A 16848-nucleotide genomic window follows, 5' to 3' on the forward strand; every position below is an offset into this window, starting at 1 on the left:
AGTATTTGGCCCATGCACCTATGATGGTCCCATGGAAACATCGCTTTATCTGTTGGCTAATGAGTATTTCTACACTGGAAAACAACCCCAGCGGCTGGACTTGGGTACGTCTTTCTACACAGCAATTCAACACCCGCGGCTGGCCCGGGTCAGCTGACTCTGGCTTGAGCTATCGGGCTAAAAACAGCCGTGTAGAACTAAGATGTGAAAAAAAATATCTAAGTTATCCCTGCTGGAGCTGGAACCCGGACTCTGAGCCTCCCCGGTAAACAGCATTGGCTGTCTGTGGTTGTCTGCATTTCGGGTTAGCTAAGGCCAGCGGGAGCTGAGGTATACCCAGGGCATCTTCCGGAAGTAAACTGGGTGCGGATATTGCATGTCTTATATTTTCAGTGTTCAGCTTTACTGTGGAGAAAAAGGACTTGGGGAGATATCCTCCCGGGAATCTATTTGAGAGAAACGGTGCAGAATTTAAAACATATACAATTTCCACTTAAACATGATCAGTGACATGGGCATGGGCTAGAGGAGTGGAGGGCTGTGTGCTCCCTTTCCGCATTTGGTTATTTTCATGAGACTGGGCTTTTATGTTGACTTTTTCTCTGGTTGCCTTTTAAACCATAATTTGTATTTTGTGTACTAAAGATTGGAAACGGGTTTCTCTTTGCCTAATTGAAAAGCTTGCAGCCAGAAGATCAAAGGACACAACTGTTATAATGTAATGATCTCATTTGCTTTTGGGTTTTTTTTTTTCTTTCCGGTAATCCCATCTAGTTTTTTCTTAGAGCCACAGTCACTTTAGTCTGAAAACGACGAGACGTAAATTCAACAGGCTAATGACTTTTAATAGCAATTCCTTAATCCTAGATAACTTCAGTATTAAGACCTGTCTGAACCCTTTCCTGGAACTCGTATTGTTCATGAAAACATCACCTCCTTTACAGTAAAAGAGTTAAGGTATAGAACAGAAAAGGTCAGTTGAAATGTATATGCTACTGCAAAAAATACGATTAGGTTTCACTGAAGATTAGTTGTTTTATCAAGATGATACTTCTTCCCTATTCGCATGTAAATACTAAACATACTCTGGTCTAAATTAAAGTCTGCATTAAAATGTGTGAGCATTCCACCATTTAATAATGTAATATAGTCAATATACATGTGCATTAGTTCCTGAAAGATAACTGAGAAAACGAGGGGAAAAACATTGGCTACATAAACGTGTACTCCTAGGTGCAGTTCCTGACATGAAGGCGTATGAGAGAGGCGTTTCCTCAGCTAACCACATGGTGATCACAAAAGTCATCTAAAGGCAAAAGAAAAGGAAAAGAAATTGTAAGTGAAACATGTTCAGCGATTTAGTCCTTGAAAAAAATACACATTAACAATTCAACCGCGTTAAACTCTAATAAAATGAAGTTTAATTTTCATGTAGCATCTAAGGAATTTAACTGTGGTCCTCACACTGGAAACTAAAGATCTTAAACAGGGCTTTAATGTATATTTAATAGGGACAGCTATTTAAGATAATTAAAAACTGGTTGGTCAAAAATGCCAAAGCCTTCATTAAAACATAACTACGTTTCTGTATTAATTACTTGCAGAGACATAGTCTAACTATTTGACCCCGAAACGCTCTACATATTTTAAGAACTGCAAGCAAAGAGTTAAGAAATATTTCACTAGCAGCTTCCAAGACTGGAGCAAGCTAGTTAGATCTCCTCAGAAACTGCTAAAGCACAATATAAACTAAGTTAAAGAGAACCGACAAACTGATTTGACTCTAGAGGCACCAGGAAATGGGGGCACGTTGCAACAAAACTAAGGGGAAGGACATTTAACATCAGATCCACAACAGATATCTAATAGTATATGATTGAATAATAAGAGGAAACTATGAATCTTATCAAATAATGGTGCTCGAATCTCCTCCCCCACCTCTTCCCTTAGGTTTTTGTGACTCACAAACGTGTTATGGAAAAGTTAAATCTTTGCCGAGGGCTGCTCATGCATTCAGAGTGTATAGTTTTCAAAATCTGATGTTTTGCAATGATGACATTAGAGTAGCAACCAAGGTCCGAGACAGCAACGCTGCTGCAGCTGGGCTTCGCTTTGAAATTCTCAAGACAATGGGAGCCAGTGTTCTCCATCGCTTCGCCTTTCCATTCCATTTGCATAGTCTGTTCTGCCTGATTGACCAGCTTGGGCTGTCCAAGGGACCTGCATTGTTCACAGATCACTTCAAGATGGCAGAGATGACAAGATTCAGGTGAGAGATGAAGTGGGATGACTCTCAAATGCCATAAGAAAAAGCTACCCTGGGAACCTGCAGCTCAAGAGGAACAAACAACCGCAGAGTTTAAGCAGTTCTAGTATATTTAGAAAGACCTAATCAGTTGTTAATGGAAACATTATGCCTTTACATATAAAAATATCACAGAAGTATCTATTCCCCCTCTATCCCCGCACCCGGCCAAAAAGACAGCTGCTTAATTAAAGGCTTTTATATGTAAAAGTTTGCTTATAAATAAATGTAACCATAGGACAAAGTCATGTTTTACAGTTCTTTGTTGCCTGCTCTATAACCAAATGGCAAGATTAATTAATTCGTGTTTTTAAAGCGGTATGAACATGTAAAGCCCCTATACAGATGCTAAGTGTGATGGTGATTATTAATAAGCAGCGCGCAGCTTCACTCTGAAATCCTCTATTTTCCAGAAAAATGAAGGGGCTGTGTTCTGAGTTAGCAGATAGAAAGCGGTTATCTGCGAGGGTCATGATTGAGGAGAGGATGGATTAAACCGCATTCCCCTCCTCAAAAGTTGAAAACCCTGTACTGTCCCAGGCTTCTCTCTCTCTCTCTCTCTCTCTCTCTCACACACACACACATACACACTCCTACCCCTAAAATAAATTTCTTTCGACACTGCTGTTTTGACTTCATCTCAAAAAGACAAAATCTTTGCCATACGAGTATGTTTTCCCTTGAGGGGTTTCCAGAACAATTTGCTATAATTTCTTTACACCTAACAGAACTGATGGGATCTAAGCAGTAAAACATATTCCCACCGTAGTTTCACTCTCTCGCTCTTTTTCTCCTGGGGTTTAAATAACTCTCTAGTATAAATATTGCCAAAATTTTGCTAATATGGAAATTTTCAGAAGGAGGGACTCCTTTCTCCTTGGTATAACCCAACTAAAGCCATACAACTTTTCTTAATCCCTCGATGCATTATCTCCTAGCTTCTTCCCCCCTCCCCGAAGCTTCTAATACACTTAATTACGTGATTTACAAGAATTCCCTGTAAAGCCCCACGTGCTACAAAAGGCAGAGCCCCAGACACTGAACAGAGGGGTGCTGCTGTATTTCTCAAACACAAAAGTCACCTAAAACAAACAAACAAAATCAGGCCCATCTCCCCTGTACCCCTACCTCTCATCTACTGCGACCTAGCTCTGTATTTAGGTCCCAGATTTTCTGTTTACCTCCCCCCCCCGCAATGGATGGGGTTAAAGCTGCAGAAGAAACTTAAGTGGCTCTGGAGTTTGTTTAATTTCCCTCTAGTGTTTACTGATAATTCGAGAGACGCTTATCTCGGGGAATATAGCGATTAATACAACCGCAGGTTTCCAGATAAGTGATTGTGATGGAGATTGTTGGCTAGAAAATAGACAATTATCCGCTGTTAGCTTTACATAAAGATCGCATTAACTTGAATTAGTTATCAGACAAAAGAACATCCGAAAGCTGCACCTTTCTGCCAAGGCAACCGCTTGCAGGCGGTGTGCTCCACACAAGCAAATGCACCGCTGCCTGCCTCCCCAACGGTCTGCAAACAGGAAAGACAACGAGAACTTGGGGGTTTCAGCGGGAGGGGGAGGGCCTGGGCGGAAGGGAGGGGGAGATTTCATGCCTCTGCCATGCCAGGAGCACACCACGATCATGCAGGAGCATGGCCACTGCAAGGGCGAGAGAGCCCAGGGACTGGGAGATCGCTTTAATATTAGCAACCCGCCAGTCTGCCTTCATTTCCATGGGGCGAAATTAACATGGAGGTGGGACAGCCGCTAAACCAGGAGAAAATGCGCCCCAAGGAAGAGGTAGCAACAAGGAGCCCCTCGCTGTAAGAAAAGGGAGGGCATGTGGAGGGGGACTTGTTAAAAATCAACACAATAATACAGTCATTAAAAAAAAATGAAATCATCCTAGTAACTTGGAGGCTGGTCCTATTTGCATATGAAACTAGTGACCAGCAGTCCTGCAATTCCCCTGCTGCATTGTGCGCGCTCGAGTCCGAGGTTCCCCAGACTGAAAGCCCCTTGATTATTCCTCCTCTCTACAGGAAAGGCTGATTTCTCAGTAATTGATAGCGGGGAAGGGCCGTAATTAATTTCACCGCAAAGTAAACTGCGGCTTCTTCGCCTGGCTGAGGGAAAAGCAAGGGGAATCAGAAACGGGGGAGAGGGTGCGTCTCCGAGTAACCCCAAATAAAATCCAACAGCGCCTCATTTCAGCCAAGAAAGAGCCCCCTCCTCGACTCCTTCACCCCCCCACCCCCACCCCCACCCTCACTCGGGAAGGAGGCAGGCCAGGGACTGGGGGCTGCTTTCATTGTATAGGAAAACAATGACTAGATATTGACAGTTGCAGTAAGGTTATATGGGACTTGGATTTACTTAGAGGGCTGGGGAGACCGATGCAGGATCTGCTTATTTCTCCCTCAAATGCCCCATTAAAAGACACACTTTAAAATGTGGTGTTAAGGAGCTTCAATCAAGAGGCTGCCATTTAGGATCAGTTCATTTTCCATGCTGGATTTCAAGTTAGATCCTTGAGCAATATTTTATATAAGGAGGGAGGGGGAGGGGGAGAGGAGGGAGATTTCATGTGTGTTGGGTTAAAGAAAAACAAGCATAGATACTTCATACTGTGAGGCTAAAAGCTATTGTACGTTGAGTTACAATAGGGAGACGGAAGGAGGCTGAGGAATAGACCCAAGGTAGCAGCTATGCGCTAGTTTAAAGGGAAGGCGGTTGGAATAAACTGGGAGGAGGTGTCAGGTGAAGAGCTGCTGCTGTCTCCTGGGACAGAGGGACTGGGGAGCTGTCCCCAGTGCTGGTACGTGCTGCTGCTTCTGGGTCCCCGCTGAATGGAGCGGATAATGACCCCCGGTTCCCAAGGCAGGCTTGCTGCTGCCTGGTGAGCCTTGGATTTGTGTGGTCCAAGCCTTTCCCAGCTTGTCCCATTCTGTCACCGGGATAAGGGGCTCCCTCGGCTCGTTTGCACCTGCGTCGCTTTTGGCTCCTTCAGGAATGCGCTGAAGCTTGTAATCAGCTTTGTGAAGCCATTGAGTGCACGGCTGAGTGAAACTTCCAAAGCTCGCGGAAAACTGGCCCGCTGAATAGGAGTCAGCATGGGGCTGCTCTCCAAGCCTTTGGGCTGCCAAATTCCAGCAGAGCCCCTCACAATCAGTCCACACAAGCTTTACTGCTTTCCCCACACTAAGAAAAGTGAGAAAAGAAAAGCTAAAATACCAGTCACCGAGGTTAGCAGTTTGTTCCCAGATTAATGGCAAACGCCTCTCCCTGATGTAACTAACCAATTCAGGGGATATACAAAAAAAAAAAAAAAAAAAAAAAAAAAAGTGTGTGTGTGTGGGGGGAAGAACGTTGTTAATATCACTTTATGTGATGGCAGATTGCAAAGACTGCTGTTGTAACACACAGGTATCGGGGCTTCCTCACTTAGTATCACCCCTCCCCAGGTCAGGCGTCTCAATATTTTCAGCAACATTATGGTTTTAAGGCTATGGAGGAAGGTGACCCTCAGCTGTAGACAATTTTGCACGTGGACATGCTGCAACTTGGGGAAGGAAGCCTGGGCAAGGATCGGTGGGAAAGTAAGAGAAAGCTGAATTACAAACAAACCGCTAAAAAGCTGTACAATGTGTAAGACTCATCTAAAAAAAATCCTCTTTGATTCGACGTGTTAGGGGCCCAGGGACGTTGCGACAGGCGTTTCCATACATGCCCATTGTCCTGGTTCTAGATATATAATTGCAGGAAAGGTTTTTAAATGATTTAATTTATTGTTCACTTATAGCAAAGTATCTACAGATACTATCCCCGAGGGTAAGATGGTACCTCCCTCCAGTCCCCACTGATGTAAGGGGCCTGACCAACAGGTATGCACGCTCTGTTTTGCAGTTCAGGATGCCATGTTACCCAAAATTCCAAAGGTGGCAACTTTCACTCCTGTATCATTTATTTTCGGTAGAGTTTTATGATACAATATATTGTATAGAGTATTTTATTCTTTTTCACCGGGATTAGATGTTTTAAGAAAAGTTCCCAAATAGCTGTATTTTCTTTTCTTCATTATTGATTGGAAACCACTCTACTCTTGTTATTGGTAAGTAATTAAAATATAACTTCTTGCTGCATTAAACTTATTCAGCATCTCGTGACATAGGGATAACGTGCAGCATAAATGGTGCCAGTCAACTTGAAAGCACTTGGCACTACTTTTTCATAGTAACTCATGCTTTGAAGGTCTGGCTTATGTGTAGGCAGCTATCGACTCACTTTTAGGTTGAAAAATAACTCCATTCATACAGCTAAGGTCTCCTTAGAGCAGTCATTTTACAATAAGAGAAAGTTGCCAAAATCTTAAATCTGCTAAAACTATTAAACAAGTTGTAGGACACAATCTAATTGTATTTAATTTAGTTCCATTGAGTTGGGGGCGTCTCTACGGGACTTCTGATTTTTTTGTTTGTTCTCTCCTTCCATGTATCCAAAATAACTAAAACAACAGTACCACAAACAGTAGCATCGCTATGCAAGACGTATACATGTTCTGGGTTGGAGTGAGTAATACTTCTTTAGTGTCTTAAAAATTTGAGATTTTTTTTTTCACTGTCCCTACCTTCATAGGTGGGTTGATTTTATTTTTAATATTAAATAATAGAAGTCATGGTTTATAACATCCACACTGAAAAGATCTCATCCATTTCACTGGTTCTAACCATTCCCTAAGATCTCAATGGGCAACTACTCCTTGTAACTGCACAGTATATTGTCCCAACAGTTACCATACCCTTAACCTATTCCTAATCGACGACATTAATTTCAGGGACGTTGAAGAAACAGTAAGGGAAGTAAGTATTTTTGCACTAGCTGTCTGGCACCTCTGTACAGTGTTTAGCAGTAATATTTCAGTGCAGCAAACGCTAATTTTAAACAATTTAGCAGCATCAGTTCGGTATCTTTTTTAAAACAAAAGTTTGGAGGTAAAAGCAAAGGCGCCAGTGTTTCGTGGTGAAGTCTTGCCACGTAAACGGTGGAGGCTCGAACACTTTTAACTATGCCTACAAATGGTTTAAACCTCCAGCTATTTCTGCCTTGGACGTTTCTTTTCCTTTTGGAAGTTTGATGTGCTATTTTCAACCGTGTTGCTTCTTCCAGCCATTCTCGGTGACAAGTCATGAGGCTATGCAGTAATTCAGAAATTAGTGAAATTTTATTCTTGGTGGGGGCGTTGGATTAAGAGGCTGGGAGAGTGTGAAACAAGTCAACGTGTAATTGTATGATAAGGCTCTCACGAGGAATTTATTGGCCAAGTTGCTGTTTCTATTCCTTCCTAATCTCGTTTAGCACATTCATTCTCTGCAATCTGTCTCCATAATCTTCTGTGACAGAATGGCAGCCAATAGAAGCATGCATGTTTGGAGAGAAGAGAAAATATGCAGAGGCGTGATAAACTGATGCTAATTATCCATATTTAGGACACCGAGTGCAGAAGATCAAGGTTTACAAATAACAAACCAGAGCCAATGATGATGGCTTCCTAGTGTGGAATATATTGGAGGGGACAAGATAAGGGTTTCACATGCAGAAGAGATTTATTGGTCAAAGGGTTCACCTTCCACTTTTCCACTTTTATATAGCAGTAAATTATTTAGTCTAAATTCACCAGAACATTACTCTTTTATTTGGCAATGTGCCATGACTTGCTCCTTCTTTGTGTCCTTTCAATGCAAATCCTTGTAGTGTAACATCAGTTGATAAGAAACAAATAATTGAAGTAATAGGTAATTCCCTTTAAATTGTGCATATAGGATAGTAAGGTAATCATCTAGTGTAGAATGAGACCAGAGTATAGAGCAGATAGCTGAAAGTGAAACAATATCAACCTCGGCTATTAAATTACATTTGTACTAGAGAAAAAATAACCTGCAGGAGACATGTAGGTTGAACAAGAGACAATACTAATCTATCTAGCTTTAGACCGTTTTCCTAGAGACTTCTGAAATGTCTTTCACTTTAAAAAAAAAGAACTCTTCTTCCCGCCCCCCCTCCCCCGCGCCGCCGCCCCCGCAGTCTGCTGGCTCCGAGAAATAATAGGGGAATTCAATTTGGCAATATTTGTGCAGTATGGTTGAAGGGTCAGTGGTAGTGATCTTAGTACTTTGCAATAATTGTATTGTAAAGTTTCCAGAATGCTTGGACGATTTGAGAATAGTATTTATGGGATTGTGTTTATTTTGAAGTTTACAAGATTATGCTAACATACACTAAATTCTGATTTTGTGTCTCCTTAGGCACTATTTGGAAAGAAATTGTCCTTGAAGAAATTATCCAAGTAGCAAATCTTGCAGCAGCATTCCTTCCTGCACCTCCTGTGTTATTGTTCTTGTGTTGATAAAACAGCAATAGTCTGTAAAACGCATACGAAATGTATATATTTAAGATGTAACATTAAAGAGAACGCTATTATAATTTGAAGTATCTTTGATTCGATACAAGGAAAGGTATTGACCTAATGGAGCTATTCATTTAACAGGAGAGTTTTCCCGTGGCCTTTTATTGTACTGCAAGATTACCCTGCGAATGTGTTTGTTTCTTTTTCAAGTGTCCATTTAAATTAACGTTTCTATTTTGTGTTCTATGCACAGGAAAAATGTATCCTAGTCACAAGTCTCACATGTTAGCAGGTTTTCTTTAAAAGGAGAACTCCAGTGCTCTGTCCAAATTCCAGCATTCACTGACTTCACTCAAAAGCAGCAGGAAATATTGTTATCGTTATTTTAAAAAGACAGGTAAAAACTTAGTTCCTGGGAGTTGCTATTTTGTTGCCAGTCAATAGGAAATCAGGGAAGGAAGTAACTCATTCTATATAGAAGATAACAGGAAAAGTGCTGGATTTAGAATGCGGATTTGAGCTTAATTACAGCCAGGGCCAGGAATTTCAGACGAAGTCAGATAAACTGTGCCTCTCTCTGAAAGAAAGCGGGCTTTCAATCTGTGCACTCCCACTACCTTTCTCCAGTCTGGTACTGTCGGACCAGGCTAGACCACTGGCCCACATCATCCTCCCTCTCACTTTGAAGTGGAACCTCGACACTAAACCTCACCTACTCTCAACTCAGAATTCTACCCCCTGCAGTCCGACCTCTGTTCCAGATCTCACCAGCCAAGAGCACTAAGATTCCACCTGGTCTCTGAGGAGTTGTGGAGTCTGACATGCTGAGCTGAAGAGGGAGGGTGATGGGACAGAGGTCTTTCGCAGGGATGGAAGGCGCCCTGCAGAGATGGATGGGGCCAGTTCATGCTTTCATGTGAAATTCCTTGACATTCCTAAGGACACAAATACAAGTTAAGTTAAAACAAAGCTAAACTTACCTCTCTCTCTCTCTCTCATTCTCAACTCTATATTTAATGTAACTGGAGACATTAAATAGCTTTTGACAACCAAGGTTTGGCTAATCAACCTCATTTTCAATGTAAATAATCGACACTAGGGACATGACCCGATTTTAAACAGGGAGTTTCAGATAACAGGTACAGCTAGGGGAGGTTACACTGCACTGAAATTTATCTAAACGTGGTAATCCAAACCCAGTGTTGTACCCAATTATCTCAGTGCAGAACAAGTTTTTTCCCCTATCCTCTTTTATTTCGTGCCTGTTAGCAGGAAAATGGCAGCTTCCATTCAGAGGTACAATAGAAAAGTTGAAGAGAGTTCTTAAATAACATTTGCTACTTTCAATTATAAACACACAGAGATGTACAGAACAAGAACATACTACATACAGCACGTTAGTAATTAAAGGAGTAACGAGCTGGTGAATTTACACTGAAGTTTTCCTTTAAATACACGGCGTTTGTGTTCAAATGTAATGAAAAGTACCAATCCAGCTATAGTCCAACAATTTTGCCAAATAGCAAGAGACCTTTTTATGGGTATTTCCTGCGTCTTCTTCAAATGTTTGCAATGTCTCTTTTACAACAACAGTACAAATCTAACGTCAGTAAATTTGTCTATGAATTTATCCCTCTTTTTTTGTCAAGAAATACATGGTATTCATATCTTAAGTATTTGGATCTTTTGACATGTTTATCATCTTGACATTGGACCACTTATCTAGTTAGGCTCACTTTACAGCTCCTAGAATGTTAGATTCGTGAAAATCATGTGTGGCTTACTCCTGCCGCTGCGGATTGAAAGGAAAACAAATAAAGAGGCTTTATTTAGATTCTGACCTATGCGTTGCTGTATTAAAAGGAACTTTTAGTTTAAATGTTAATGGCATCTTTCTTAGCCATGGTTTCCAGCTATCTAAAGTTAGCACATTAACTGGATGCTCAGCACAAGAATGTTTCGAAAAATGTAATTGGCATGCTTATTTTTCTTCGCCTTTCCTATTCATATATTGCTAGATGCTAAACTAGTTATTTGATGCCAGATTGTGGATTACCAAGTACCCAGTTTGAGAATCATTGCATGCTTATAGGCCTTCCTCTTCATCTAATGATATTTTGCGACACACTGTTGTTTGTTGTTTGTTTATACTTTTTTCTGTGAATTATTTTGGCTGTTTACCTATCTCTAGCTAAACACCCTCACTACGTCTGGGATCTGCATCTTGCTGGGGAATGGTAGCCTAGCTATAATATACACTCATCCCCTTTCCCAGTATAGCTTTCCTAGCTGGAAAACTTTTCATTCTGCAAGGATGCTTCTTGACCTAGTGTTCATCCTCTCTCTCTCTCTCTCTCTCTCTCAATCTCCCCTTTAAAGGTCTAAGTAAATTCATTGCATGGGAGTTTTATTTTTCCTGTTCATTTTCTAAATTCCAATTCTAATATTTGGAAAGAATTCCAACTACCCTGCACTACGTACCCTTTGACTGAGAGCCATGAAGTGACTCAATGGTAGACTCTCCAAACAAACCTCTCTGTCTGCTCTTAGGTATAGGTAAAGTTAGGAAGCACTTCAATAATATGTTTAGCCAACCAGATCATTGATAATTGATTACTCAAGTTTTTTCTAAAGGGGAGAAATAGTTTCTCTCTCTCTCTCTCTCTCTCTCTCTCTCTCTCTCTCTCTGTGAGATAGAAAGAGAGAGTATTTACACCTAATGTGATTTGGAGTGTCCCAGAGCCTGGCCTTTTTCCAATTAGCGCGGTATGTTTGATTGAGATTGAAAAATTACACCTTTCTTCCCAGGACCCGTTGTCTCTTTTAAGATAAGACAGTTTGCAAACTCTCAACTTGAAGTCTCCCATTAAATTTTGCAAACCTAACTAAGATCAAACCAATGAAAAAAAGTTCTTGCAAAATAGTCTTTCTATGTCATTCCTCTGTATGCATTCCGCCTTCAAAAAAGAGCTGAATATTTGTGAAATGTGTGCAATATAATGTGGCCCAGAAAACAAAGGTTTCCATATTTCCCCCCCACCCTTTGGTAAATTATCCCACCCAGAACCTAGGTTGTCGCTGTTCGCCACTCGTTTCCAGTCGTTATGGAGAGTTCTATCCCTTGCTAAACTTTCATTCTTCTTCGAGTGCTGTTCCTGTGGGTGCTCCACTCTAGGTGACGGTGTGACCCGGCGCCTAGAGTGGAGCACCCACAGGGACATACATCTCAAAGAACTTCAGTTACTGCAAGGTGAGTAACTTTCTCTTCTTCTTCGAGTGCTGTCCCTGTGGGTGCTCCACTCTAGGCGCCGGAATGCACCATCACCTAGAGTGGAGCACCCACAGGGACACACATCTCAAAGAACTTCAGTTACTGCAAGGTGAGTAACTTTCTCATCCCTCCTGGTGACAGTGCCTCAACTTTTTAAATGCCCTAGTTCCAGTCTAGGTTTCCTCGTGATGGTGTCTGCTCTATTTCTTCAGCCCAGGCATAGTCTTTTCCTCCAGAAGGAGGCACACTTCCCTGCACGCTGCAGGACCCCTTCTGTCTGGTCGAAGTTGCACTTCTTCCCGTTCTCCAGAGTTATGTTCTCCCTCTATCAATTGTACATCTTGGACTATCTAAGATATTTCCCTCTTTCTCTTCATTTTCAGTGAGTCTCTTTTCCAGGTTGCTAAAGGAGACTTCCTTAGGTGGGAATCCTTGACCCCTTCTTCTCCAAATGAATGGGAGATACCCATACTGAAAGCGGGAACAGTAGGAACTGGATGTGTTAACTGGAATGAATCATATTAATCAACCAACATAATTACATGCTTCGTCAGGAGAGTTCAACGACTTCATTTGAAATGTGCCTCCTACTGAATATACGGTGCAGAGAAATGCCTTAAGAAACTGCTCAGATGGCATCCCAAACTGTCTCAGACTTGATGCATAGATGCCACCAGTTCCCAAAGTTTTGATTTTCTAGCTACCGTCTAAGACATGTAGTTTCAACGTCCCCCTGTTCTTGCTGCTCGCAAACTCCGGGAAGTGTTACATCAGCGATCAGACTTTGTTTCCCGCTCTTCCTTCCATGCGTGTGTTGGAGGCAATTTGAGTCCAAGTACTGCATTAGTCCTCAGGCAAACGCAGGCCAATTTGCCCAATGTTAGCATGATCCCCACCATACATACCCATCATCCTTAGTTCGCCAGCGTTTTCCTGATCCAACCGCAAAGCTGCAAAATAGTTTCCAATTCCCACAAAACCAGTAACATTTTTTGTCATGACGACAGCCTCAAAACTTCTGTTAGGTAGCTTCCCTTGCATATTTCCCACATAGACAAATATTTCATTATATTCTTTGGAGCAGTCAGTTTCCGTTACCAAGTCTGAAGTTTGAAGTCTCCTGCTATAAAACAATTACCACTGCGGGCCTTGTCTTTCTGGGCAATAAAATTATTCCCACGCTAAAAAACCTTCTCTTTAATGTTTTGGGAAATAAAATGACTTCAGCTCCGTATTTCAGGTTCCCTTCTTTTGCTGTCTTAATCTTCGAGACACCACCGAATTCCTGAGGAAACTACAATGCATTGGTGTTCTTCTGAAAACACCATCCTGGCCACCATGGATGTAGAAGCACTTTACACCAATATTCCACATGAGGATGGACTACAAGCTGTCAGGAACAGTATCCCTGATCAGGCCACAGCACGCCTGGTGGCTGAGCTTTGTGACTTTGTCCTCACCCACAACCACTTCAGATTTGGGGACAACTTATACCTTCAAGTCAGTGGCACTGCTATGGGTACCTGCGTGGCCCCACAATATGCCAACATTTTTATGGCTGACTTAGAACAACGCTTCCTCAGCTCTCGTCCCCTAGTGCCTCTCCTCTACTTGCGCTACATTGATGACATCTTCATCATATGGACCCACGGAAAGGAGGCCCTTGAAGAATTCCACCTGGACTTCAACAATTTCCACCCCACCATCAACCTCAGCCTGGACCAGTCCACACAAGAGATCCACTTCCTGGATACTACAGTGCAAATAAGTGATGGTCACATAAACACCACCCTATACCAGAAACCTACTGACCGCTATACGTACCTGCATGCCTCCAGCTTCCATCCAAGATACATCACACGATCCATTGTCTACAGCCAAGCCCTAAGATACAACCGAATTTGCTCCAATCCCTCAGACAGAGACAAACACCTACAAGATCTTTATCAGGCATTCTTAAAACTACAATACCCACCTGGGAAAGTGAGGAAACAGATTGACAGAGCAAGACGGGTACCCAGAAATCACCTACTACAGGACAGGCCCAACAAGGACAACAACAGAACACCACTGGCCATCACATACAGCCCCCAGCTAAAACCTCTCCAGCGCATTATCTATGATCTACAACCTATCCTGGAAAATGATCCCTCACTCTCACAGACCTTGGGAGGGCAGGCCAGTCCTCGCTTACAGACAACCCCCCAACCTGAAGCAAATACTCACCAGCAACTACACACCACACCACAGAAACACCAACCCAGGAACCAATCCCTGTAGCAAACCTCGTTGCCTACTCTGTCCCCATATCTACTCTGGCGTCACCATCAGAGGACCCAACCACATCAGCCATACCATCAAGGGCTCATTCACCTGAACATCTACTAATGTTATATATGCCATCATGTGCCAGCAATGCCCCTCTGCCATGTACATTGGCCAAACCGGACAGTCCCTCCGCAAAAGAATAAATGGACACAAATCGGACATCAGGAATGGTAACATACAAAAGCCAGTAAGTGAACACTTCAATTTCCCTGGTCATTCTATTACAGATTCACTATCATTGAACAAAAAAACTTCAGAAACAGACTTCAAAGAGAAACAGCAGAACTAAAATTCATTTGCAAATTTAACACCATTAATCTGGGCTTGAATAGGGACTGGGAGTGGCTGGCTCATTACAGAAGCAGCTTTTCCTCTCCTGGAATTGACACCTCCTCATCTATTATTGGGAGTGGACTACATCCACCCTGATTGAATTGGCTCTGTCAACACTGGTTCTCCACTTGTGAAGTAACTCCCTGCTCTCCATGTGTCAGTATATAACTTAGAGAATTTTTTCACTTCAAGGTCCCAGAAGCAAAGACAAGGTTTTCATCTCGAGGCCAAAAGACCAAAAACATCAAGACACTTGATCACGGCCTTGGATAGACCAAGAGACTACTGACACTTGATCTTAGCTACACTTGATCTTAGCTCATAGAGAGCTGAGAAACTTTCACTCTATGCAGCTGAAGAAGTGAGGTTTTTACCCACAAAAGCTTATGCCCAAATAAATCTGTTAGTCTTTAAGGTGCCACCAGACTCCTTGTTGTTTTCCTAGAGGTGATGACGTAAGCTAGGATCAAACCCGTCTGCTTGGAGGTGGTTAAATACTTACCTCTCTGCAGAGCTCCTTTCTCTTGTCTTCTTGGAGCTACTTTCCTTTAATCTGCAAGGGATCCCTGAGACAGATCCTCAGCTGGTGTAAACTGTAATAGTTTCATTGATTTCAATGGAGCTCTGACAATGTAAACAAGTAAAGGATCTAGCCCCCTATCTCTGTAATGTCTCCATTCCACCTGGTGAGCACTCCCTTTCCATGTCACCGGAAATTTCCTTTGGCCTGTAGAGACCCCTTTCTCCCCACACGAACTGCAAGAAATCGAGTTGTTCAGGTTCCGTTTTCTTATTCAGGCCCTGCAAGGGCTGCATTTCCCTGGACTTTGGGTCCCCCGTACCCTCCCTCATCCAAGCCCTGTGAGACTGTTTACCCCTATTCCTCCTGTGAGATTCGTTTTTCCTTTTTTTCAGAGCTCATTTCACTCTTGTTCTCTGGGTTATGCGGGGCTCCCTTGATGTGGGACCTACATTCTTCTGGTCCCCCCGGGGTGCAGTTCAACCACGGACCACCATATACCCCTGTGACCACCAGCTGTGACCGCCTTCCTTCTTCCCAACTGGAGTTGCACTTTTCCAGGGCTGATCTGGGTCTCTCCTTCCTATAAAGCCCAGGAGGTGGTAAAGAATGTAAATCAGAGTGAGTGGGCACCAGTTCTGTTTGATTAAAAGGCCATGCAAGGGGATCCCCTCTCAATGCATGGTGCCAACCCTTAAGATAAATGTAGTTTCACTGTAAGTGGAACGGGACATTCTTAAGAGACTCTTTCCAAGGATGATTGAATTCATCGGCGTTAGTTCCTGTTTTGCCCAGGCTGTGCTTGCTCCTCAAGGTTGTCTCCTGCTCACTGTACGTCTTTGTTGGGGCTATCTCAATTCTGGAGGCCGAGTGAGAAGTCCATGAGAAATACTGCGGGCGGGCACAGTGGAGGTCTCAGCGGAGTCTGAGTCACGTCAGCGGCAGAACTGCACGTGCCAGCTCGGCAATGGCGGTGGGGCGCGCGGTCATTTCGCGTGCAGACGCCGCCTTATTCCGCGCGTGGAAATGCCAATTGCACGCGCGCAAACACACTCACGCGAGTGCAGGGGCATTTTTGTACGTGTACCTTGGCACGTCTTCAAACCCCCTCCAGGAGCACGTGCGGCTCTGGACGGGGGAGGAGTCCAGGTGGGTGGGCACTGAATGGACGGAGTGAGTTTTGGTCTCCTTCGGAGACCTTTTGCCCGACCTAGGAGGTGGCAGATCCCCACGTGAAACACAGAGTGGCGCTGTCTGGCCACGGGAGCTGCGCCCTGGCCCATGCCGGCCCTGGCCTTTCCCGGGTGGCTGAGCCGCACTCCGGACGCTCCGCCGGGTGGGAACATAGATTCCTTTTCATCTGCTGCCCTGCGGGGAAAGGGGAGGAAAAGCTGGGGCCAAATACGACATCACGGGAAGAGGCAGCGCATGGCTCACTCCCGGAGTGCCTCTGCCCGTCGGCTTTGGCCTGTGCCCCTCCCCACACCGGGCCAGCCTCCTCCCTCCTGCGATCGGCAGCGTCCCACCCTCCCCGGGCCCAGCGGCCTCCTGTCCCCTCCCTCCCTCCGCGGCGCTGGCTCTTCCCACCCTCCCGCTCCCCCGAGACCCCCGCCCCCACGCCGGCGCAGCGGGGGGACGCTGGTTTCACCTGTTGCCCGGCCGGCCGCTTGCTGCAGCGGGAGCCGTCAGTGT

The 16848-nt window shown here is 43.7% G+C and overlaps 1 long non-coding RNA gene across 1 annotated transcript in view; it reads right to left on the minus strand.

Annotated features, from left to right (window-relative positions):
• Positions 1-824: 824 nt before the first annotated feature.
• Positions 825-16848, minus strand: part of LOC128827420 (uncharacterized) — a 33357-nt gene continuing 17333 nt past the window's right edge. Inside the window, exon 2 of the long non-coding RNA XR_008442954.1 lies at positions 825-1306. This is a non-coding gene — a long non-coding RNA (uncharacterized LOC128827420). The remainder of the gene's footprint in view (positions 1307-16848) is intronic.

This window comes from Malaclemys terrapin, chromosome 1, assembly GCF_027887155.1.
Source record: "Malaclemys terrapin pileata isolate rMalTer1 chromosome 1, rMalTer1.hap1, whole genome shotgun sequence".
NCBI classification, from domain to species: domain Eukaryota; kingdom Metazoa; phylum Chordata; order Testudines; family Emydidae; genus Malaclemys; species Malaclemys terrapin.